General features: G+C 54.8%; 2 pseudogenes; both read right to left on the bottom strand.

Annotated features, from left to right (window-relative positions):
• Positions 1-5,645: 5,645 nt before the first annotated feature.
• LOC136491711 (F-box protein PP2-B11-like) lies at positions 5,646-25,904 on the bottom strand (annotated as a pseudogene).
• LOC136510524 (E3 ubiquitin-protein ligase AIP2-like) lies at positions 7,275-24,959 on the bottom strand (annotated as a pseudogene).
• Positions 25,905-26,635: the final 731 nt, after the last annotated feature.

Raw genomic sequence — 26,635 nt, 5'->3', positions numbered from 1 at the left:
TGAATTAACCCACAATTGCCTATAGTGTACCTTTTGTAGTAGAGATCATCTAGGACTCATAGTGTCGGTGTTTCGAGTTGTCACCAACTAGTAAATTTCTAATATTGCGCGTCTGGCTCGGATGGTGTGCTTAGAGGACACGAGGTTTATAATGGTTCGGGCAGAATGTGTCTATGTCTAGTTCGTTGCTGTTGCTCGTGTTACTAGCACTAAAAGTTCATAGTAGGGGTTGCAAATAGTCGAGAGAGGGACAGGTCCCAAATATTTGGTGAGAGAAATGAATGGGAGCCAAGAGCTTGGTCGCATCTCAGCTGTGTGCTTGTGTGTTCTAATCGGTTCCAGTTGAGTCAAGTCGAGTTGAGTCGAGTTTGGTCGAGAGTCCACTCCACTTCATGGGACGCCCTGCTTTCCCTTTTATAAGCCAAGGGAAAGCACGGGTTATAGTGGAGGAAGAAAAGAGAACGAGAGGAAGAAGTCCTTTAGGATCGCTGGGTCCTTCTTCTCCTCTATGTGGGTCCCACCGACCCTATAGATGTCAATAGGGATAGCTTCTCATCGCGGCCTTGTCCATCACTGGCGCCATGTGCAGGCATCGTCTGCCGGTCATGGCGCTCCACTCTGTCCTAGCAGACGTCGTGGTGAACTGACGCGCCCGTAAGTGTTCGTACGGAGGTTAGGCAGAACAGCATCGGTACGTCCAACACTGTTCCTGATATGAACCCCTAGGTATGACCCACCGTGGGTCGCGGGCTATATTGAGGCATGCCAGTCTCTTCCCTGGCATCAGAGCTTTGACCCAGGCCCATACGCTTGGACCTGGAGTGTTTGGCGGCGGTATGGGTCTCCGTCGGGTGAGACAAAGTCCTCGGCCTCGGGGTCGGGCGAGGTGGAGTTCCTCCCCTGAGGCCAGGCGAGGCGGAGCGCAAACCCAAGGCTCGGGCAAGGTGGAGCCCAAACCCAAGGGTTGGGCGAGGCGGAGCCAGCCCTTAGAGATCGGGCGAGGCGGAGCCCGCAGCCTTGGTGTCGAGCGAGGGGAGCCACCCTCAGGGGTCAAGCGAGGCAAAGCCACCCCTTAGGAGTCGGGCGAGGCAGAGCCAACCCTTAGGGGTCAGGCGAGGCAAAGCCCATGACCTTGGTGTCGGGCGAGGCGGAGCCACCCTCAGGGGTCGGGCGAGGCGGAGTTTGCACATTTGGGGGTTGGTTGGAGCTGTAGTCGCGCTCTTGACTGCTCGGACGAATCAAAGTTGATGGTTATTAGCTCCTCCTCTTTGGGTACCCAAGTATTGGTCCCCAACAGTAGCCCCTGAGCCTACGAAGGAGTAGAATACTCCTTCGGATGCTTTTCGGAACGGGAGAACTCTGAAGGCCTTGGCCTTTTTTTGTCGCCCACAGCGTGATCTGGGGATGGTGATTCCCTTTTGTTGAGATCAGACCTCTCGGGGGTATAGCCGTGAGGTTTGGTGGGTCAGAAAAGGCCCTTCCCTGATTTTGACCCCTTCGGGGGTCTATCGTTCTGCGACCGTGTGTTCGGTCTCCTTGCGAGCCTACTTTCCTTGAGCCCCCACGCATAGCCGGGGTCCAGTCGAGGGCTGGCTCGTCTTTATGACCGTCACCCCATCTACGGTTTCCGCAACCGGTGGAGCTGAGCTGTGTCATGATTTTCCTCTATGGATGAGCCACGGCACTCAGTGAGTTGTTAGCTGGCTAGTCCAAGTAGGGCCCCGACATCCCATTCACGGGGATCCGGCTTGGGTCAACTGGTGACCGACACCAGACCCTTGGCGGTCAATCCATATAGTTCTCGGGTCCGTTCGACCAGTCCTGAGGGCCTTCTGCCTTTCTTTTCGAGGGAACATGGTCCAGGATGCCTGCGGCGCTCGTGCGCCTAGGTACCGGCCGTTAGCGGGCCTATCCCTTTCCACCTCTCACCCTAAAGGTGCCTGGAGTGGTTTGTCGAACCCGTTGATGGGCCGACCTACGAACTCCTAGGCCTAGTCGGGCCGTAGAGATGCTTTTAGATCCATATTCCTTTTACTCGTGATGAGTCGTGACCCGTCCGGAGAGGCGAAATGTCCGGTGAGTTTTTCGAGGGAATGGATAGAGATTGCATGCGCACGTCCCACGGTGGGACATTGTTGCAGATCGTGGTAGGCGCGGAGATCTAGGCGGACGGTTGATTTCCTCGCATCCGTCGCCCCTATAAAACCAAAGGATTCGCCCCCAGGGTTTCATACCTTGCATCCTTACCTCCGCAGCCACGACCGCCACCACCAGTCGCCTAGGGTTCCCCGTCTCCGCATCCCCGTCGCTGTCGAGCCCGCATCCAACCGTCCCCACCTCCAATGGATCCGTTCTGATATCACCTTTCAGCGTATGGAGGGCCTCATCCGTCGCAGTCTTCTCCGCACGTGGACCTCAGCCGAGGAGTGGCTACTGCCCGGCGAGGAGGATCTGCCATCGCCGCCTGATGGCTACATAGTGTCGTTCGCCCACTTCTATGAGCGTGGGTTCACGACCCCTGCCCACATATTTCTCCGGGGGCTGCTGCACTACTACAAGATCGAGCTGCAGCATCTCAACCCCAACGGGATCTAGCACATGGCGGCATTCGTTGCCCTGTGCGAGGGATTCCTGGGGATCAGCCCCCACTTCAATCTGTGGAGGTACTTCTTCGCCATCACCCTCCAGAAGAAGAGGGAGAAGAGCGGCAGGCAGGAGCTACACATGCCGATGGGATGCGCCGACATCCAACTCCGGAACAACCGGGTCGACAAGTACCCGCCGATGCGGCTGTTGACGTCCAACAAGGGGTGGCATTCACAGTGGTTCTACCTCAAGAACGACACCGCCGCCCCTCTGCCGGAGTTCACCGGACGCCTGATAGAAGAGGCCCCGGAGTCGTGGAGGAAGTGAGAGCAGCCTGAAGGGGTCGGGCGTCATCGGGGCCTACCACGCAAGGAGGGTGGCGCCGTTGAAGATGCGCACGCTCCCGCTGTACATGATGGCGCCCAGGGTGTCATTCGATGGAACAGCGCTTGCCGAGGGAGCGCTCTCCCACGAAAGTTGATGTTTTTTTTACCGAGCGTCCCGAATAGGGAGGCAGGGCGATTAGTTTTGCACGGACGATAACATTTGGTTCTTTTTAGTTATATAGATGGCGATAGAGATAATCATTCAGGGTCAACGGTCAATTGGAAAATCATTTTTTACTCTTCTAGACACGAGGAAGGAACATGCCTGGACTCAACAAAATTTAAACTTGGCATCAATAGACATCATGGTTGGCACCGATGCTCCAACACTCTCTCTCCTCTTTTGGTACCGCAGAAAACATACGTTGGCCAGTCTAAATAGCCGGCCATGACCACCTTGCTCCGTCGCTGCCGTCGCCGTTGAGCTCGGGCCGCAAGGACGCCATGTAGGAGCACCCCCGTCCACGCCGCCGACACACCCGAGACCCGGAGCTCCCCGTGACATAGCCGAGCGTGGCCGAGCAAGGTCGCCTCGCCTCCTGGCACCACGGTGCCCCGCACCGGAGTCGAGCACAGGCGGACACTTTTTTTTTAAAAAAAATCAAGCTTTCGAACAACAGATACTGAACTTGAAGTGAAATCACGGGTATTGATGAGCAGTAACAAACAACAAAGAAAAAGAGGACCGCATAAACAAGCGACTTAATTAGGTTCAATCAGCCAAGTAGCAGTAATAACCATGCTCGCGTGCATGCTTCGCCGTGTCAGCGGCGGCCGGGCTCGCGTTCGCCTGCGTTCAGGTGGAGGCTGCCGAGCCTCTGCCTGGGCGGCAGTGTGGACCCTGCGTCCCTAACATCAGCATGACGACGACGACACCGATGGCGACGCCCTTCCTCTCCCCTTCGTATCCGGCGGTCGGCGGCCGGATCTGGCCGTCCCGGCTCGGATCCGCTGCGCCTTCCACTGGATCCGCCCCTCTCCGACCCCGCACCTCGACTGGGGGCCGGGGACCGTGGCTGTCCGTCGCGCGGTCCTGACCTGCAGCCGTGACGGTCATGGCGTCTACGCGACGGTCAGTTTTTTGGGATGGTCATGCAGTGGAGCGAGGCGCGCAGTTTGGCCGCGGGCTTGCCGGCGGTGAGGCAACGCGTCCTTCGCTCTCTTTTGCAGGGACAACAGCGGCGCGGTGCGCTTAGTTTGGCCGCGGGCTTGCCGGCGGCGGGGCTGCGTGCCCGTGGCTGTCTTGCCGGTGCGCGCCTACCACCGTTGCGGGCGAGTCCGAGAAAGGCTCCACACGGTGTGTCGGCGGCCGGCAAAGGCTGGCCGGTGCGTGCCTCCCACTGTCGCGGGCGAGTCCGGGAACGGCTCCGCATGGTGTGGCGGTGACCGGCAACCCCCTCTGTCTTGGCGTGATCGCTTGCCAGTGCGCCCCTCCCACTTTCGCGGGCGAGTCCGATAACGGCTCTGCGAGGTGTGGTGGCGGCTGGCAAGCACCCCGGCCCCCTCCTCCGTCCAGGTGTGGACGCAGCCGGTGCGTGCCTCCCATTGTCGCGGGCGAGTCCGGCTTTGGCTCCGTAAGGTGTGGAGGCAACCGGCCTCACCCCTCCCTCCGCGTCCATGCCGGCGTGCGTCTCACCGCCTTTTGGGCGAGTCAACGGGATTACTTGAAAGGCTCTGGGCGAAAGCCTAGCTCAGATGGATCGGAGCCAGTGACGAGATCTCCTTCCTGAAGGCGTCATTGAAGAAACTCAACTCTTGCTGCAGTCTCCTGGTTCGACCCGCTCAGCACTGGCACATGACTCGGGCGAAAGCCCTGCCAAGCTTCTTGGCTGACGATGACTACGTTGCGGCGTTGTTCACCTCCTTGGAGGCATCGTCGTAGAGTTCATGTGAATCGGTGGTGGTAGTGCTGTGTTGTTGTATGTGGTTCTGCCACTTCTCGCCCTAATGCTGGGGCAATCCTTCGATGTTGTTTTGACTCCTTAAAAAAATATATCTGTAAATTATGAGGACGTTCAGAGCCTTTCCAATCAAATAAATCAGGTGGGGAACGCCTCCCCCCGTTGACTGTCAAAAAAAATATCATAATGGCAACTTTTTCTGAGTTGATCGGCTTGGATGGGCTACGCATCTTTTAATTTGGAACGACGGAAACAGCTAAAAGTTCTTTTAGGCCTGGTTTAAATACGTATATATTCATCTCAATCCATATGTATTGACGTAAATTAAAGTAAATTTTATTCCATTCCACTCCGACACACGTGGATTAAAGTGGATATACATGCATCCCAACACGGCCTTATTTAGAGAATTAAACTTTTATGATCCATGCTTCATTTTCAAAGCCTTGTGTGAAATAGTAGTATTTTTAGAAATCAAAAGGTTGAAACGGTTAGCACATGTATTTTTGAAGTATTCTCACTCTCACTATACTTGCAAGTTGCAACGGTCAATCGATCTCTGCGCGCTCTTTTTTCTTACGAGAAGGGTCTCTGCGCACTCGCGACTGCTGGTCAAGCTTTCTTAAGTTCAACGTTCATAATTAGTTTTTGCTGGGCATTGGCAAAACACACACATACATTGCGTGACAACGCAAGTGCTGCAAAGCAAGCACTACAAATCTAAGATTCTTACTTGGATGCGCAAAGCCCGATTCCCACAACCTTCCCAGCCTTATTTCTTCACCCTGATCTCAATGCCCTGCACAATAAGACCCTTCTTCCAGTAGCCGAAACAGGAGTCCTTGAGACTGATGGACACCTCGCCATCTTCACCTTCTTCATTCTTGAACTCACCCATTTCCATCTCCATCCAGCCATCAGCCCTTGTCTGAGGGTGCTGTACGTGAACTAATCCAACTGGCATGAATTTTCGTACCCCACATATCCTAGGCAAACCTGACGAGTGGACTCGGTTGCCCCAATGCTAACTTCAGCCACCTGGAGTGGATAGTCCAGCCCATAGGATTTGTCGGACATCTTGAACACCATGTAGGCAGCGTAAGTGGTGTTCTGGGAGAGCATGTTGCAATGTATCTTGCCACCGATTTCCAACCAGGAAATTTTCAGGAGTTCTGCGCCTTCTGAGAACCTGTAACACACACGGCATTAGAATTTGGAATATATATGAGCCTATAAAATTCATTCAAATGGCAAGGTACATGAAAGAGTGCATTGGTTTAGGTAAAATGCCATTCATTCAGCATTAATTTCCTTGACCTTGAGCGAATTGTGCTGTATTCATTCAGGTTAGAGAATCAAAGTAAAAAAAAAGCCATGAATCTTTGCTCTTGAAAGCTAGGAAAAAACAACATTTGGTCATGTTAGTGCATATGGAAAGCAGTATGGACAGGGGGTACGATTATGCTTTAGTACTACAAATTAATAGCGAACCTAGGAGTCTTTAACACCATCAACCTGCTGTGATTGCTCTCAAAACAATGTCACCATTAGACTTACGGTTAGCAACCCACGCCACGAACGCGCAACTATTGACTTGTATCAGACTAGAGCAGAGGTACACGGTGCTGCAATGGGATGGATGTAGCACCCACCCCAGCAACAAAACTAGTATGCTTACTAGTAGTTCACATTCGCATCAGAGCCGCTGACGAGCCGATAAATGGATTGCGGATAAATAGAGGTTTTGATTTCACAAACAGACCTGGAGTCGGTGAGAGGGATCCAGCGCCAGTACCGTGGCGTATCGGCCGAAAAGATGCAGAGCTTCCTGGCGGACAGCATGTAGCACTTGGCGGCGGTGTCCCTGTCCAGCCACATGCTCTGCGGGTGCGGGGCACGGCACGGCACGGCACCTAATTTTTTACATTTTAGTCTTTTTTTTTTAGTTTCTCATAAATAAATCTCTGACGAAAAGAATTCAGAAAATAAACCTTTAACTTGGCGTCATTGATGCTGGCGCCGAGATAACACGTCTCGACACCAGCGTCTCTGGCACCGAGCTCCTGGGCACGATAGATGACATGGCAGTAAGCTCGGCGTCAGTCACTCTGGCGCTGAGCTCGGCGCCGTACATCTTGACGTCGAGCTCGGCGCCAGAGTGCCATTTAACCCCGGCCAACCACGACTAGGATTCCAGCTATGTAGCCTAAAAACTAGATGATAAGATAAACGAACACAGACAGCACATAGCACAGATCAGAGGTTGATCACAAGATATGTAACTAGGTACATGTAGCACATGGTTATACCTAGTATTTGCGGAGAACAAGAGGTGTACGGTACTAATGCATCAGATAATCACGAAGTTCATCAAAGTGATTACATTCTGGTACTGTTGAGTTCAGATATACATGAATTCCCCACCCTGACAGCATTTGTGGCACCCCTTCTATCTTCTTCCTCCTCCCTTTCACGCTCCTTCCTGCTCTCATACGCATGGTCATCCATCCTCAGCTCATGCCGGCATATAGGGCAGGAGTTGTTCTCGTCCTAAATGAAACAAAAAATCACGGCTGGTTAGTATCGGGGACCTAACACCGGGGTACCCAATGAGGTGGGACTAATAACCATCGAACGTTGACGCTTCCGGTCAGGCAAGAATGCTACTACGCTTCTTGTCCGAACGACGAAAGATTGGTTCCGCCTCGCCCGACCTCCAAGGGCTGGTTCCGCCTCGCCCGACCCCTGAGGGCTGGCTCCGTCTCGTCCGACCCCCGAGGGCTGGCTCCGCCTCGCCCGACGTCTAAGGACAGGCTCCGCCTCGCCTGATGGCTGAGGGCCGGCTCTGCCTCACCCGACGTCCAAGGGTGGGCTCCGCCTCGCCCGACGGCCGAGGGCAGACTCCGCCTCGCCCAACAAGTACACCCTGCGCCTTCATAAGGATGAGCACAGGGTACGACATGACATTCAAGTCAAACGCAGCACCATGGACCATGCCCTGCGCCGCGCCAGGAAAAGTACCACCAGGGCATGACGGGATGGGCGCTTTAGACCATTCCGGCATTGCAGAGTCCGAATAGTGTTGTAGGCGCCGCCTTCAGCCCCTCAGACACGGAACCTGACACAGGCATACGACAACCACTACGGTCCAGAAAGAGACTTGTGCCCTCTACAGTGACGGACGTGTTGTCACCGTGCCGCCCACTCTCCACAGGGCCACAGGTCAACACCCTTGTCTAGCATGCCTCCCGGAGGGGCGGGACAGGACACTTGCTGATCTGGTAAGGGCATGGCGTCGCCAGGACACGGGCACCCGACGAACGTGCCAATCCCTGACACTGTCTCGCTGTGTCAGCAAGGCTGGCTCAGCGGAAAAGGAGGGCCCAACACCTTCGAACGGGCTTCTTGGCTTTCGGTTTTTCTCCCATCTGTAACCCCTACTCCCCCCTTGGTCTATAAAAGGGAGGGTAGGGCCCCTCACTAAGGGGACCGACTCTTGACGGATAAGTTGAACACACACGACACTTCATACATAGCTGAGCAGCGACCAAGCTCTCGACGACCTTTTCAATCATTTCATCAGAGACTTGGGACTCGTCCCTCTCTCGACTATTTTGTACCCCCTACTACGAACCATTTTTTATATTAATAACATGAGCAGCAGTAGCAAACTGGACATAGGGACGTTCAGCCCGAACCAGTATAAACTCCGTGTCCTTTAGTGCACTATCCGGGCCTAACGCGCAATAATCATAAATTTACTAGCCGGTGTTTGTTCGAAACACCGATAGTGGGGGTGCCAGGTAGAGGCCTTTGTGCGTTCCAAATCAAGCCTCGGATAGCTAACCACGCAATTAGCTGGGTCCCGGGCGCACACGTGCATTTCGGTGACCTAGACTTCATTGTCACACTAGGAGGAGAGTTGGCGCTGGCCCACGCGGCCGTCTAGTCTCTCCCCTCCGCCAACTTCAGCTACCGGAGGCTTGAGGGCCAGCCCGGCATCTCCCTTGGACCCTAGCCGTCTAGGGAGGCCCCGCGCCGCATCAACCTCTCTCCGAAATGCTCCACTCGGTGCGCCTCGATGGCGTTTCCGTTCGGTCTCCGCAACGCCGTGGCGACCATAAGCCACCTTGTGGCCCAGCGCGCGATCCCGTTTCCCGCGAACAATGAGTTCGTGGGGATGATTGAAAGCGTCACAGAATCCCTCCACGGCCTCCTCGCGGAAGACCCAGGGTCGGACTCTGGTTCTGACTCCGGTAGGGGGAGCCATCATCCCTCTCGGGAATGCTTCATGGCGGAAACCTCCGAGGGACACGTCGAAAGCGCCTCCAAGGAGGAGGTCACCCTGGCAGGCAACCTCGGCGACGGAGCCAAAGGGGGAGCAGCGGCTCCACCTCACGTAGGGGTGGAGCAGCTAAAAGCCCAAAAGCGGGAAATAGACGAAGCCAGATAGCAGCTTGTTCGGGAGTACAAGAAGATCGACGAGGAGATCAGGCACCACGGAGATGGAGGCCACGCACGCGCCATGGCCCGCGACGTGAACCGAAGGATCATCGCCGACGATGAAACCCTTCCCCGCTTTGCTCGTGTGAGCCAGAACATCGCCGTTGCGACGGCCCTGCTTCATGGCCTTCCAGAGGCCGTGACGCCCGAGGATCGCCGGGTCCACTGTGAGATTTGCACGCTACTTAAGTGTGCGGCAGCACAGCAGGCAGAGAGCTCGATGTCTCGGCGACATGAGCCCGACGCTAGCCAGCGTACCCCCTCAATGCGCCCCGCCAGGGATGCGTTGGTCCACCAGGCGCCACAAGGCAATGGGCAGCGCACTGCAATCCTAGTGCATCAACGTCTCGGCCACAACCGTGACGCACGCAGCACCCTCGACGCCCTCAGACGCGCCTACAGCGACCCAAGGGAAGGAACCCGCCATGGCTATCATCCTCGACATGACGGACGCTACGACAACGATGAGGACTAGAGCCCAAGCCCTGGCCTGCTAGGCCCTCAGGCCTTCGGCCGTCACATCCTCAATGGTGCGTTCCCACCAAGGAATCGACCACCTACCAACATCTCTAAGTACTCCGGGGAGACAAACCCTAGACTTTGGCTTGAAGACAATCGACTTGCCTATTAAGCCGGTGGTGCAGATAATGACGACTTCATTATCCGCAACCTTCCACTGTTCCTCGCCGATTCGGCACAAGCATGGTTGGAGCACTTTCTGTCCGACGCCATCCAGGGTTGGGCGGACCTAAGGGAGATCTTTGTGGGGAACTTCCAGGGCATGTACAAACATCCTAGGAACCCCTGGGACCTCAAGAACTATCGCCAAAAGGCCAGCAAAACCCTCCATGGGTACATCCGGTGCTTCTCCCGATAGTGCAATGAGCTCCCTAACGTCGCCGACACCGACGTGATAAAAGCCTTCCTGTCCGGGACAACCTGTGAGTCTTTGGTTCACAAGCTAGGACGCAAGGGCCCGTGGACCACCAAGGAGCTCCTGGACATCGCCACCAGCCACGCCTCAGGAGAAGAGGCGGTCAGAGCGATCTTCGATCGCCTCGAGGGCAAGGCAAGGCAGGACGAGGGTGTCGGCGAAGGCACCTCCAATCGTTCTGCCAAAAGGAAAAACAAGAAGCAACGACACGAGGACCCACTCGTGGCTGCTGCTGACCGTAAGGGTGGTTGGAAGCCCGTGGAGGGCGCTTCGATCCACTTCGAGAAAATGCTTGAGGGGCCATGCCCGAACCATGCCTTCCCCGTAAAGCATCTGCTCAAGGACTGTGGCCTCATGCGAAAGTTCTTGGCCGGAAGCGCCAACAAGGGGGAGCAGGGGAAGGAACCCGCCCCCACTGTCGACGACGCTGAGGAGAAGGACGATGGCTTTCCAACGCCAGACGGCTGCCACATGATCGTCGGAGGATCAACAGCCTACAACCCCAAACGTCGCCAGAAGGTCGCACGCCGCCAAGTCTACACGGCCCAACCGGCCACACCTTTCTTTCTCCGGTGGTCGGAGTCCGCCATAACCTTCGATCGGACCGACCATCCGGACGCCATCCCAAATCTGGGAAGGTATCCGCTTATCGTTGACTCGATAGTCGGCCCAAAGCGTCTCACCAAAGTTTTGATGGACGGAGGCAGCAGCCTCAACATCATGTACGCAAAGACGCTCGACGTAATGGGCATCGACCAAACGCACCTCCGCCCAATCCGAGCGCCTTTCCACGACGTCATCCCTAGAAAACAGGCCATGCCACTCGGACAGATCGATCTGCCCATTACCTTTGGGGATCAGTCTAATTACAGGACTGAGACCCTCACCTTCGAGGTAGTAGGATTCCCCGGAACCTTCCACGCCATCTTGGGATGACCATGCTACGCGAAGTTCATGGCCGTCCCCAACTACACATACCTCAAGCTAAAGATGTTGGGCCCACATGGGGTCATCACCATCAGTAGCTCCTTCCAACAGGCCTACGAGTGCGAAGTCGAGTGTTGCGGCCACGCCACAGCAATCGTCGCCTCCGGGGAACTCGCCACCCTCAAGAAGGAGGTCGTCAAAGAAGCACCCGACGCAAAGAAATCAACCGGGTCGTTCGAATCGGCAGAGGGCTCCAAGGAGGTCCTCATAGACCCCAGCAGCTCTGAGGGTAAAATGGTACGCATTGGTACCGCGCTCTCCTCTAAATAGGAAAGCACGCTCATCGACTTCCTCCGCGACAACAAAGACATCTTTACGTGGAAACCCTCGAATATGCCAGGCATCCTGAGGGAGGTCACCGAGCATACCTTGAAAATCCACCCATGCTCCAAGCCGGTGAAGCAACGCCTACGCCGCTTCGATGAGGAAAAGCGTAGGGCCATCGGTGAAGAGATAGCAAAACTGTTGGCCATCGGATTCATCAGGGAAGTACACCACCCAGAGTGGTTAGCAAATCCCGTTCTTGTACGAAAGAAGAGCGGGAAATGGAGGATGTGTGTCGACTACACGGGTCTCAACAAGGCGTGCCCAAAGGACCCATTTCCTTTACAACGCATAGACCAAATAGTCGACTCTACCTCAGGGTGCGAAACCCTCAGCTTCCTCGACGCGTACTCCGGCTACCACCAAATTGCGATGAAAGAGTCCAACCAACTCGTGACGTCTTTAATCACCCCTTCGGATCATTCTGCTATATCTCAATGTCGTTCGGTCTGAAAAATGCTAGGGCCACTTACCAGCGCTATATGCTCAATTGCTTCGGGGACCTCATCGGGCGGACCGTTGAGGCCTATGTCGACGACATCGGAGTTAAGTCCAAACGGGCTGACCACCTAGTCGTCGATCTTGAGCAAACCTTTGCGAAACTCTGGGCAAATTGCATCAAACTCAATCCCGAGAAATATGTTTTCAGGGTCCCGAGGGGTATGCTGCTCGGCTTTATCATCTCTGAGCGTGGCATCGAAGCCAACCCGGAGAAAATCTCAGCCATCACAAGGATGGGTCCGATCCAGAACATAAAGGGGGTTCAACGGGTCATAGGGTGCCTCGCCGCCCTCAGCCGCTTCATCTCATGCCTCGACGAATGAGGACTCCCCCTTTATCGACTCCTGAAGAAAGCCGACCGCTTCGAGTGAATAGCCAAGGCCTAGGAGGCGCTTGACATGGTCAAGCTACTTCTAACAAAACCCCCGGTCCTAGTTCCTCCGAGCGATGGAGAATCCCTCCTGTTGTACATAGCGGCCACCACGCAAGTGGTCAGCGCCACCTAGGTGGTAGAGCGGGAAGAAGAGGGACATGCCCTCAAGGTGCAGCGCCCTGTGTACTTCATCAGCGAGGTACTATCCGACTCCAAAACCCGCTACTCCCAAATCCAGAAACTCCTATACGCCGTCCTCGTCACCAAGAGGAAACTATGACATTACTTCGAGTCACACCCTATGACTGTCGTAACATCATTCCCCCTCGACGAGGTCATCCATAGCTAAGATGCCACAGGAAGAACCACAAAGTGGGCACTCGAGCTGATGGATCAAGGCATCGCGTATGCCCCCCGAACGGCGATCAAGTCCTAGGTGCTGGCTGACTTCATCGCGGAGTGGACCGAGGTCTAGATGCCACCGGCGGTCATCGATCAAGAGTGCTGGATGATGTACTTTGATGGGTCGCTGATGAAGAAGGGCACCGGCGCGGTGCTGGTCTTTGTATCACCCCTCGGGGTCCGCATGAGGTACATGGTTCGGCACCATTTTCCCTCATCAAATAATGTGGCCGAATACGAGGCACTCATCAACAGCCTACGCATCACCATCGAGCTGGGCATCCGATGCCTCGACATTCAGGGTGACTCTCAGCTGGTCGTTAACCAAGTCATGAAGGAGTCCAGCTACCACGACGCCAAGATGGCTACATACTGCTAAGAAGTCTAATGGCTGGAGGACAAGTTCGACGGCCTTGAACTTAATCACGTCCCGAGGCACCTCAACGAGGCGGCCGACGCACTCACGAAGGCGACGTCCGGTCGAGAGCCGGTGCCAACGGGCGTCTTCGCCAGTGACCAACACAAACCCTCGGTGCTCTATGAAGGGTCAGAATGGGCCGAGGATGGCCCGTCTAATCTAGCCCCGAGGGCTGACCTACCGACTGCTCCGTCTGACCCCGAGGTCATGGAGCTTGAAGAGGATCTGGCTGCAGAGCCTGGCCCTCCGGACGACTGGAGAACGCCCTACCTCGACTACCTCCTCCATGACACACTGCCAACAGACAAGATGGAAGCTCGATGGCTCGCACGTCACGCCAAGTCTTTCGTTCTTATAGAGGGCGAACTCTATAGACGGAGCCACACCGGGATCCTACAGCTCTGCATCCCTAGCGAACAGGGAAGACTTTTGCTGAACGACATCCACGGTGGGGTCTGCGGTCACCATGCCGCGCCGAGGACCTTGGTTGGAAATGCATTCCGACAGGGCTTCTACTATCCCACTGTAGTAGCCGACGCCAAGCAAATCGTACGCACCTGCAAAGGGTGTCAGTACTACGCTCGGCAGACTCACCTCCTGGCCTAGGCACTCCAGATGATCCCCATCATGTGGCGCTTCACGGTCTGGGGGCTCGACCTGGTTGGGCCACTCAAAAAGGCACCCGGGGGCTTCACCCACCTACTTGTCACCATAGACAAGTTTACGAAATGGATTGAAGCTCGACCGATCTCCACGATCAAATCCGAGCAAGCTGTGCTGTTCTTCCTCGACATCATCCATCGCTTTGGAGTACCAAACTCCATCATCATAGACAACGGCACATAGTTCACCAGCAAGAAAATCATTTGATTATGCGATGAACAACACATCTAGATCGATTGGGCGGCCGTCGCGCACCCTCGGAGAAATGGGTAGGTCGAGCGTGCAAACAACATGCTCCTTCAGGGCCTCAAGCCCAAGATCTTCAACCGGTTGAACAAGTTCGACGTGTGCTAGGTCGCCGATCTCCCGGCGGTGCTCTGGAGCCTAAGGACAACCCCTAGCCGGGCCACTGGCTACACACCTTTCTTCATGGTCTATGGTTCCGAGGCCATTCTCCCAACGGACCTTGACTATGGAGCGCCAAGAATCAGAGCATACGATGAGTAGGGAGCCGAGGCATCCCACCAAGACGCCATGGATCAACTAGACGAAGCCCGCGACATCGTCCTCCTTCATTCGACCAAGTACCAGCAGGCGTTGCGATGGTACCACAGCCGACGGGTGTAGTACTGACCCTTCAACATTGGGGACCTTGTCCTCCGCCTCGTGCAGAGCAACAAGGACCGCCATAAGCTCTTCCCACCCTGGGAGGGGCCGTACATCATCACAGAAGTACTCCACCTAGGCACCTACAAGTTGAAAACCATCAACGGCGAGGTCTTCACCAACGCCTAGAACATCGAGCAGCTACATCATTTTTACCCTTAAATAAATACATACTTCTTATCAGTTCTTGTCTTTACAAATCCCCGATCTTTAGTGACATCCGACCCCTGCAAATTGCGAGAGGTCGTACCTCACTTGGGGGGCTAATACAAATGATACAAGTACGTTTATCTTGCAAGCACTTCCTGTGTTACCTTTGCAAACATTCTCTAAGTTTTCCACTCTCCCCGTAACAAGTCCTAAGGGCTAGGATTTCAGAAACAATTTCTGAGTACAACTGGTAGGACTACGGGAAACCTACGCCCCAGTGGCTACAACCTCCTTGCTCACCAGCGTGATCAGAACTTTTTCACCCGCACTCCTAGCCTTTACAACCTGAGCCATGGGAAGGGTCGAAGGGCACCGAAACCTCTTCTACAAAGAGAGGAAGCTGAAAAGACTGTTTGCCATAACAAAAGATGAAAATTTGTTCATTGTTCATTCTTTGCACAAATTCGCCACTTACAAAGTGATTTCATCACAAAAAGGACTAATGTACTCTTAAAATCAAAGGACTGTTCACTCGGGGGCTCCCACACAAACTTATTTAATTACAGTCTCTGCCTAGCTTTACTACGAGTACTACTGCGGTCGCTGCGCCATGCTCTCCATCGGCAACGTCCGGGCATGTACACGGGCCAATTCGTCTATTGTCGCCGCCGCGCCACGCTCTCCATCGGCGACGTCCTACCGCTCCACGGGATCCTCAAAGGCGCCGTCATCTACAACGTCGAGCACCACGCCGGTGACTGCGGTGCCCCTCCGCCGGGGCGTCCAGGGACTACGCCATTGTCATCAGCCACAGCCCCAACAACGGTGTCTAGGCTGGGGCGCCTCCCGCCGAAGGAAGGCCGCAACACACGACGGCAAAATCAACGACGTTCGGCACCCTCTAGCGCTCCTCCTACTTCGGCAGCAGCGACCCCTCCTCAGCAAAGGCGACCCACACCATCTCATCTACGTTGGATGACCCCTAGCTCGACATCACGCTCTAGATTCACAAGTGGATCTGTGAGTTCTTCTCTCCCTAGCATTACCCTCTCTTACTTAGGAATTGCTACATTCGGTGGAAAGGAAGGAGAAGAGGTGGCGGCTCAGAGGCTGGTGAGGAGGTGGGACAAGAACTCCTCTTCCCCCCCCCCCTACCCCCTATTTAAAGAAGGGGCTCAGTAGCTAAGGAAAGGAAAAAGGTTGGGACGAAAAACTCTCTACCTTCCCCTATTCAATGCAAATGCAAAGTCAATGCTGACAGAAATCTGAGGGGACGCTCCGGAGCTAGCGGGACGTGCTCTGGTTGACAAGATGTCACTTGGTCAGATAGAACGTCGCCTAGGTATGGCCTACCACTAATGCGCCCTGGGCGCAAGGACCGGGGCACACTCGCATGCAGGCCACTCTCCGCTTCCCTAGGCAGGACCGTGGAACGACCCAACGACGGAACCCCCATCCAGGGGCGAGGCCAACGGGCCTCCTAGGTCGATCGGGCGGCCTAGGCAAAACAATGAATGAACGACCTCTAAAAGATAAGCACCCCTGTTTACTTACTTTGAGTGTTAATTTCTTTACCGAGCCTCCGACCCAAGCAACAGCAAAGGCACGGACATTGCTTGGGGGCTGCCAAGGGTGTCTATTTATTTAGACACCCTCTTCGCCCGACCCCCCCTTATGTTTAAAACCAGAAGCGCGGTGTGTGGGTATAAAACTTTAAAAACAACTGGACGAACCGCCAGACCCTACGTCTCGGTGGCTATGGTGTTTTTTGTTCACCAGCATAAATCGAACTCACAGTTCCCTGCACCGCAAGCCTCGGCTCCCGCCTTCCTGAAAAGGGTTTGGAGGGGTCTCCCTGTAGAACCTCCTTTAAGGAGAAGCTGTCAGGTCAACTAAATCAATCAAGCGGCTCGGATCACCGCCGAGAGATAGGAAACAAAAAATAGCGATGCTTATGCAGGTTACGCCGACCTTATCGCAAACATCGGGCCCGAACCCCACACGGACATGTCTGGTAGGAGCTTCCCATCGCTCATATCACCAAGGTAACGTTGCCAAACCCCACTTTCGTTTCAATTAAGTGATACACTAATTCCATACGTCCAAACATTGCATATACAAATCTCTGCATCTCAACGCTTCGTGCCACGTCACGAAGCGGCAGCCGCCTCATTCAATATGAGCGGTGACCGACCGAGGCTCAAAGGCCAGCCCGCGAAGGGCTCGAGGCCGCCTTGCGTCAAACAGAGCCAGGGGAGAAAAACAGAAACGAGCCCCAGCGGCCTTGCCCGACCCCGCTCAGAAGCGGACCGGGATGTCTCGACCTTTCTTGTTTGATTCTAACCCCAAGCTAAACCCATAGAATCTCTATCGAGGAAAGGCCAATGGGCCACCTGAGCCTATCGAATGGCTCGGGTCTCTACCAGGAGGCGGGTTAAGAAGAAGTGAAATGCCACATGAGGGCTCTACCGACCCTATCAGCGAATGATGGACCCGGATTTCACACGAACATACCCATTAGTGAGCTCATTGAGCACGACACTCGAGCCATCGAGGCAAGTGTCGTCAACTCAGCCCCTCCGATTGTGGAAACCGAGGATGGGGTAACACGCGAAAACATGGCCAACCCCTATCAGACCCTAAAGGGCTTAGGGGCTTGAGCCAGATCGAGAGACCAAGGTTCAAAGGCTGACCCATGAAGGGTCCGGGGCCACCCCGCGTCGAACAAGAGCCAGGGGAGAAAACACAGATGAGCCTCAGTGGCCTTTGCCCAACCCGCATTGAGGCGGATAGGGTCATCTCAACCTTTTAGTTCAATCTAGCCCCTAGCTGAGCCCATAGAAACCCCATTAAGGGGGAATCTGTTGGAAGGCGGGGCAAGGAGCAATAGAATGCCACCCAAGGGCTTTGTCGACTCTGTCGCAAAGCCACAGGATCGGATTCCGCCCGAACATCCTCGTTAGCAAGCTCATGAAGCACGTCACTCGAGCCATCGAGGCAGGTGATGTCACCTTAACCCCTCCAGTTGCGAAAAACCACTGATGGGGCAACAGTCACAAAATGAGCCGGCCCTTGACCGAATCCCCACCATGCGCGGGGGCTTGGGGAAGGCCGGACCAGCAATGAGACCGAACGTACGGTCACACAGCGATCACCAAAATCCCAAGTAAGGGGTACATGCGAATACAAATGTAAGTTCGCTTCCCTCGCTCCAGTCTCCAGTAACATCTGACCCCAGCAACCGCAAGGGGTCGGATCTTACTCGGGGGCTAATAAAGGTATGGGTATCTCCTTTCTTTTTTTGAAAAAGTCATTACAGCATACCTCTTCCTCGCACCAAGACGGGTGGCAAAGTTCGGGGGAACAGATTGGTAAGACCACAAAAGGTCCACGCCCAGATGGCTACAGTAATTTTGCTCACCAGCACAATCAAAATTTCCCTGAGCACCTCGAGCCCTACGGTCTTAACAAACGGAAGGGTCGATCGTGTAAATCTTTTTTCATCGCAAAAAGGGAAGAAGGTAAGGTCAAACAAACGAAATGAAATTACGAAACAAAGCCAGAATCTATTTTTAGACACAAAAAGAACTGACACTTGTTCACATATTACGGATAAATGATTATCGAACTGATTCAACTAACTACTTCCGCGGAGGGAGAACCGTTTCTTTCAGCCTGTTCGCTAGGTTCTGCGCAAGGGGAGTCACTACCCTCTCCATCTCGTCTAGCTCAGCATCTTCATAGACAGGCGCAAAGCCTTGGCTCATTACCTCCAAGTTGATCTCCCGGTCATAATGCGAACGGGCAACGGCAAAGGCCTGGGTGATCCCAGCATGAAAGGCGTCCTCCTCAAGTTGGCCGACCCACGCCGTGATACCCACGACATGAGCCGCGAGCGAGCTGGTTCCCTCTGGCTGCGCCACCCTCAGGGTGTCGATGACCACCCTGACAGCGGCTTGCAGAAGGTCGTGCTTGTCACTCTTGGTCTGAAGGATCCCTCGCACTTTGGTGAGCTCCTCGACCAGCCCGGCCGAGATGCTCTTGGTGCCCAACCTTTGGCTCACCGTAGCTCCAAGATCCACCTGGAGGGATTTGACCACCTGACGTGCCTCGTCGCGCTCCTCATGGGTCATGCCACTCTCCGATCGAAGTCTTTCTTCGGTTTAGCGCAGCTCGTCCCGCTCCCCGCACAACCGAGCGATCACCTCGATGTCCTGGTCCGCCCTCTGCTGCAAGGCTGTGGACCTATCCTCGGCCTTCCGCCTAAGATCCCGCTTCGTCTCCAGCTCAGCCAAGACCTCAATGGCCCGCTCATTGGCCATGGCATCCTTCTAGGGCAGCTGGTCCCGCTCCTTTCGGATCCTAGCGGCATCCTCCTCATCTAGCTTCACCCTCGCCGACAAGTCCTCGAACATCCCATGGACCTCCTCCGCGTCCCGACGCGCCTCGGCCTCCCGCTGCTGGGCGATAGCAAGCTACGCGCCCACATCTCCTCGCAGTCGGGCCTCCTCGGTAAGGCGGTCCCATTCCGCCTTTTGCTCATGGAGGAACCGGGACTTGTTTCAGCTGTGAGCAGCGATACACTGAAAAGAAGACCGGTATCAAAAATACGAAAACACAAAAATGTGTGAAGAAAGAAGAAAACAAGGGAGAAGATCAAGCGAATACCTGGCTAGTAGGAACGAGGATTTCGCGCAAGGCACCACTGGCCTGGTTCAAGGCATTCATCATAGCCGAGAACCCGATGTCAAGATTTTCCCGCTCTAAGCTCTCGGCAGCGTCGTCAAGCGAGAAAAGAGTCGATGTTGGGTCCTCGGCGGCCATCCACTGGAGCGGTGGCTCCCCCTACGCGGGGGAGTGGCTACCCCTCGACAACAAGGCCATGGGCGACCGCCTACGGGTCCTCTCCACCACCGCCACGACACCTGGAGACCCTCCGGCCGTGTCCTCCTCCATCTGGATCGCCTTAGGCACCGTAGCCTGGGCCGCCGGTGGCACGGATTGCGCTGCCCCCTCGGACGCCACCACGGCTACGTCCGACTGTGCCTAGCTCGTCAGGGTTGGGGACCCTCCGGCCATGTCCTCCTCCACTCGGCCCACGTCGGGCACCGTCGCTTGGGCCGCCGGAGGCACGGATTGCGCCGCCCCCTCGGACACCACCATGGCCACGTTCGGCTTCTCCTGGCTTGGCGCGGTCATGGCCACCCCCACCGGTGACACCAGACCCCCGACTGGCGGTGCTACACCTACCACGGAAGACGCCGCCCACTCGGCAACCACCGAGGGCACAGGTGCCACCATGGGCGCCATCAAATCGGCCAACGGGGCCGCAGCATCAGTGCCGCTCCTGCTCGAAACAGGGGTGACATCGAGCAGCGCTGTCCATCTCATCTGAAGGGCAAGGGATTTCTTGGGCACCAGCCCTAGAGAGTGGCCCCATTGCAAGAATCTGCAAGAGGAAAAAGGCATAAGGTCGAAACAAAAGAATAGAAAAGGGGAAAAATGGGAGAGTCAGTGGCCTACTCTGACGCCTTTGGGTGGTGGGAACGTTTTGGGGATGAACCCCTAGACCCCCATCACGAGCCATCTGGGCGGGACCGCTTCGAGCCTGCCCCCTGCTCCTGGGCAAGGGGGCTTGTCTCCCTCATCTCTGAGGGCATGGCAACGGAGCCGCCACTCTCCGTCGATGCCTCAGACGTGGCGGCGGACCCGCTTGCCCCCGTCAGCTCGTGGGGCACGGTAGCAGAGCCGCCCCCCTCCATCAGCACCAGGGGGCGGCGGGCGACACGTCTCCTCCCATCCACTGATCCTCCAGCGGCACCCCGGATGGGGCAGCAGACTCTCCAGCTCCCACCGGCCCCGAGGACTCGCTTCCCTCCGCATGGAAGGGGAAGGGTCCCTGCATGGGTAGGTGGGCGACTGTCAGCATACCTTCGTCCTCCAGGACGTCCCAATCCATGCCAACGGCTACCTCATCATCGTCATCATCACTCTCTATCTCCTGTCCTCGATCACGCGCTTGCTGCTTCCATAGCTGCTCCTTCTGGAGCTCCCTCGTCCTTTTGTCCTAGGCGGCTATGATACGATTTGTGGCCGCCAGGATCTGGTCCTTCGGCAGTGGAGCCAGGCTATCCATAAGGACAAGACTCCTTGACTAGTCCCGCAATCCCAAGGTCAGCGTCAAAGGGTCGAAAGTTTAAGTAAAAGACACGGGAAAGGAGAACTTACGAAATCGATGAACCCTGGTTCCGGCCGCATCGGAGGATGTCCCGGCACCGGATACACAAAGTCAAGGACAACGCCATCGGTGTCCTTCGAAAGCTCCATCGCCTCCTTGATCTGCTACGCCACTTCGGTGGGAGGGAGCGCTCCATCGGCGAACGTCATCCCTTCAAGTGACGCCCCGGGAGCCATCAGGTATAGGGAGAGCACGCGGCTCATCAACGGCGCTACCCTCCGCGTGTGGTAGGCGCCGATGATCCCCGACCCCTTCACGCCCCTATCCTTTAGAATTTGGAGGCGAGGTGGCCCTTGATCCTCTTCTTATCTTTGTCCGGGACACCCCACCTCCATGACCCTAGAGCCTGTTCGAGGATGCACCCGATGTACACCGGCAAAGGGGCGATCACATCGTTCTTGATGTAGAACGACTACGAGTACCACCCCTTGTTGGAGCTCGACAAGCGCATCAATGGGTAGTCGGACGCCCGGTTGTGCAGATGAATGCTGGCACAACCTATCGGCATTCTCAGCTCCTGCTTCCCAACCTGCTTCTTCGACAGACTAACGGTGAAGAAGTGCCGCCACAGATCGAAGTGGGGACTAATCCCCAAGAACCCCTTGCATAGGGCGACGAATGCCACGACATGCTGGATCCCATTAGGATTAAGATGCTGCAACTCCACCTGGTAGTAATCCAACAGTCCCCGAAAAAACATATGGGCAGGGACGGTGAATCCCCGCTCATGGAAGAGAGCGAAGGACACAACATACCCCTTGGGCGGCGATGGCTCATCCTCATCACCGGGAAGCAGCCACTCCACGAAGGTGGACAACGGGCAAAGGAGGCCATAGCGGATGAGGCCCTCTAGGCGCTGAGAGGTAATGTTGGATCTACACCACGGCTCCATTGAAACGGCGGCTGCGATGCGGATGCGAGCTCGACGGCGGCTACGATGCGGATGCGAGCCCGACGGTAGCTACGATGCGGATGCAAGCTCGATGGCGGTGACAGTACTGGTGCGGGAAGCTCTGGTGATTAGCGGTGGAGGTTGGCAATGCGAAGGCAAAAAGATAGAGTACGGAACCCTGGGGGTGAACCCCGTGGTTTTATAGGGGCGACGGATGCGAGAAGCGCAATCGTCCGCCTCGATCTCCGAGCCCGCCATGACATGCCGCCATGTCACATCGTGGGATACGCGCCCACGATCCCTATCCTTTCCCACAAAAATCGCTCCGGACGCTTCGCCTTCCCGAATGAATCGGACTCTCCCCCTACGGAGGGGATACGGGCCAGAAAATCTCTTTGCCGGCCTAGGAGGGCCCAGAAAGCCCAAGGGTCGGCCCGACAGTCTCAATGGCCATCCCAATGAGGGACGGGGCCACAGGCGACTAAGACCTAGGTATGCGAACATCAGCAGGGGGGTCTCGATCCACAATTGAGTCCTAGCCAGGTTGACCCTGGATGAAATCCCCGCGAACAGGATACCAGGGTCCCCTTAAAAACTATCCAGCTGACAAAAACCAAATCCCACAACCTTACCCATGAAGGATACGAAATTACCCCCCGGGCGGTTCTATCCGAATCACCCGGGGCCTCAGGGGCTACACTCAACGGGTGCGCTCGTGCGCACCCTCTGGCGAATCGAAATACCCTCTGGGCGATTCTATCTGAATCACCCGAGGGCTCAGGGGCTACTGTCGGGGACCTAACACCAGGGTACCCAATGAGGTGGGACTAATAACCATCGAACATTGACGCTTCCGGTTAGACAAGAATGCTACTACGCTTCTTGCCCGAACGATGCAAGATTGGTTCCGCCTCGCCTGACCCCCAAGGGCTGGCTCCACCTCGCCCGACCCCCGAGGGTTGGCTCCGCCTCATCCGACCCCCGAGGGTTGGCTCCGCCTCGTACGACCCCCAAGGGCTAGCTCCGCCTCGCCCGGCGATCGGGGACGGGCTCCGCCTCGCCCGACGCCTGAGGACAGGCTCCACCTCGCCCAATAGCTGAGGGCCGGCTACGCCTCGCTCAACGTTCGAGGGTGGGCTCTACCTCGCCCGACGGCCAAGGGCAGACTCTGCCTCGCCCAACAAGTACACCCTACGCCTTCATAAGGATGAGCACAGGGTACGACATGATATTCAAGTCAAACGCAGCACCATGGACCATGCCCTGCGCCGCAACAGGAAAAGTACCGCCAGGGCATGACGGGATGGGCACTTTAGACCATTTTGGCATTGTAGAGTCCAAATAGTGTTGTAGGCACCGCCTTCAACCCTCAGACACGGAACTTGACACAGGCATACGACACCCACTACGGTCTAGAAAGAGACTTGCGCCTTCTACAGTGACGAACATGCTGTCACCGTGCCGCCCGCTCCCCACAGGGCCACAGGTCAACACCCTTGTCCGGCACGCCGCTCAAAGGGGCGGGACGGGACACTTGCTGATCCGGTAAGGGCATGGCGTCGCCAGGACACGGGCACCCGATGAACGTGCCAATCCCTAACACCGTTTGGCCATGTCAGCAAAGCTAGCTCAGCGGAAAAAGAGGGCCCAACACCTTCGAAGGGGCTTCTTGGCTTCTGAGTTTTCTCCCATCTGTAACCCCTGCTCCCCCCTTGGTCTATAAAAGGGAGGGCAGGGCCCCTTACTAAGGGAATGACTCTTGACAGATAAGTTGAACACACATGACATTTCATACACAGCTAAGCAGCGACCAAGCTCTCGGTGACCTTTTCGATCATTCCATCAGAGACTTGGGACTCATCCCTCTCTCGACTGTTTTGTACCCCCTACTACGAACCATTTTTGGTATTAATAACATGAGCAGCAGCAGCAAACTGGACGTAGGAACGTTCAGCCCGAACTAGTATAAACCTCATGTCCTTTAGTGCACCATCTAGGCCTAACGCGCAATAATCATAAATTTACTAGCCGGTGTTTGTTCGAAACACCGACAGTTAGATACACTGATTGCAACAATGATGCTCCTCCACTCCAAATCTACCTACTTATTTGAAGGGTTCACAAGAAGTTTACCAGCCATGGCTTCAGACAAGGAGGATGGAAGAGATGCTTGCAAGGAAGCTCCTGCATCTTGTCATCCACAACCAAGTTTTCACGGCAGACAGCACACTCCGTCAAACTACCCAATCTAGCGATGACTTCCTTGGTAACAGTAATGACAGATAGATTGGCAACAACTTCCTTTGAAGCCGGGGATGCTCTTGGTGGATGCTCAATGATTCCCTGGCATCAAAATGTAACTCGAGATTAGTATTTTCACATCCTATTACAGTTTCAGCTACCTGAAGCAGACTTACATGGTAGAGTTAGAAAGTTGTACTTGACTACAAATTGTATAGCTAGATCCTTCCCACTACATGCAAGGTCTCAATAACAATGATAATAATAAATTTAAAGAGAATTATTTCCCCATCCATCATAACATGATGAGATTACCTCTGCCTTTGAGCAAATTAGTACTATCACTTGAGTGCAATGCAAATTTGGTGTACAAGGGTAGTTTGTCATGAGATTGGACAAACTAAAGATCAGAAGCATATAATTGTGCACCCTTCTTTAGTTGGTTAAAAGACCTAGCAGTGTGCACTGACAAGAGACCTAGCAATGTACTAAAGAAGTGGATTCTCATGAAATGATTATTAAGTATTCATGCACACCTGCAGTGATTCTTCCAAAGCAGTTTCTAGATCCCTGTCGCCTGATATGGTTTCTAGGAGGTTCATTATAGCAGGTGTAATCTCCTCGGCTCTAGGCACTGTTACATTGTTGTTCCCATCTTGATCTCCAGAGGATTCAGTTAGTATGCTCAATTCCCGCGTTAAATTCTGGGCAACAAGCCATGCTGGAGGTGGAGGTTCCTGTCCCACAGTAAGGTGCCCTTCAAAAAGAAATCCGGTGTCTACGAAAAGCAACATCTTATTAACAAATAGATATTGATAGGTAATTCTTTTGAGGAGATATAGCTATGTTAAGTGCATAACAAAAATAGACTCACATTTGTTTTGTTTTTACATATGCTCAACTTGATAAACCCAACATATGTCATCTAATTAAATGGTCGGCATTTGATGTAGTTCTTACAACATTACCACGAGATCACTCATTTCATATAGGGTTCCACATGTATTATCTTATCATCTAGTTTCTAGGCTGCATAGCTGGAATCCTAGTCGTGGTTTCTAGGCTGCATAAATGGCAGTGAACTCGACGCCAGTCACTCTAGCGCCGAGCTCAGCGCCAAGATCTACGGCACCGAGCTCGGCGCCAGAGTGACTAGTGCCGAGCTCACTGTCATGTCATCTACTGTGCCCAGGAGCTCGGCACCAGAGACGCTGGCGTCGAGACGTGTTAGCTCGGCGCCAGCACCAATGGCGCCGAGCTAAGGGTCCATTTTCTGGATTCTTTCCGCCAGGGGTCTATTTGTGAGAAACTTTCAAAAAAATGGCTAAAATGTAAAAAATTCGGGGCACGTCACAACACAACACAACACAACCGGAACCGGGTGAGTGATCAGTTGAGTTGATGGATCGAAATGGCAGAAGCGGGGGACGGGTCGAGATCCCATACTGTGAGGCCGTCGGCGAGGAGGACGGGTCTGGCGAGTCGGAGAGTTGCATGAAGAGCTACTTCTTGGTGGGCTACGGGTCAGCGGGGAGCTCCCCGTCGACGAGCGGGGGCAGGTCGCGTGGCAGGAGGCGGGACCAGACGGCGTCGGCGTCAGCCACGGCGCGGAAGGCCGGCGAGACCGTGGCTGCGCGACAGGCGTCCAGTGGCCCCGTCCAGGCCAGCGACACCGACAGGAGGTCGTCCGACAGGCACACGATCTCGCAGGTGGCGGGCGCCGTCGCCATCGACTCCATCGTCGGTCCCCCGCGCCTGTTCCCCTAAGGGGCCGTTCAGCTGATCAGGTTTTTGCTGATTTCGGATCATTCAATAGTATTCTGTGAGAGAATAAGATGAATCAAGAAGAGAACTAATCAGTCGAACATGAACTTAAGTATTTACAATTATAACGGGTCTGTTTATAAATTTACCAGCTACGAGCATCCATTTTATCACTTTTACGCATGTGGCCATGCCGCCCAGTCAGCATGGGCACCCGAAATGTGGATGCTGCCTCTAAGGCTATCTCCAACAATACCACCTAAAATACAAGACACATTCATACTTTGGGTAGCGCTACAGGCAAAAGGTTCCATATCTATTCGTCATCTTCTCCAACAATAAGACCTAAAAGAAAATTCTTTCTGTAAATGGGTTTCCAGGAGAGAGGATACCCATATTTGAGTTGTGTCTCTCAGGCAACCCAAAATAGGTCTCCCGTATAGATACTCTGTTGAAAGCTAATTTTAGATCTTTCACTACCCATTTTGGGTTTGAGTCTCCTTACTGGAGACAGTCTAACCTGCTCCTCTCTCTCCGTCTCTGACATCCTGTAGCTCCCTCTCACTAACACGTGGGCCCCACTCGTTAGCTCCGTCTTCCACCTCCAATATACGCACGCATCTCCGTGATCTGCTCACGTTGGTCGTGGAGGACAGAGTCGAAGACGCCCGCGGATAGCATCGAGCCAACGGTGTCACCACCCGGC

Source organism: Miscanthus floridulus, chromosome 1 (assembly GCF_019320115.1).
Source record: "Miscanthus floridulus cultivar M001 chromosome 1, ASM1932011v1, whole genome shotgun sequence".
Classification (NCBI taxonomy): domain Eukaryota; kingdom Viridiplantae; phylum Streptophyta; class Magnoliopsida; order Poales; family Poaceae; genus Miscanthus; species Miscanthus floridulus.
This window is presented reverse-complemented; position numbering and strand designations above follow the sequence as displayed.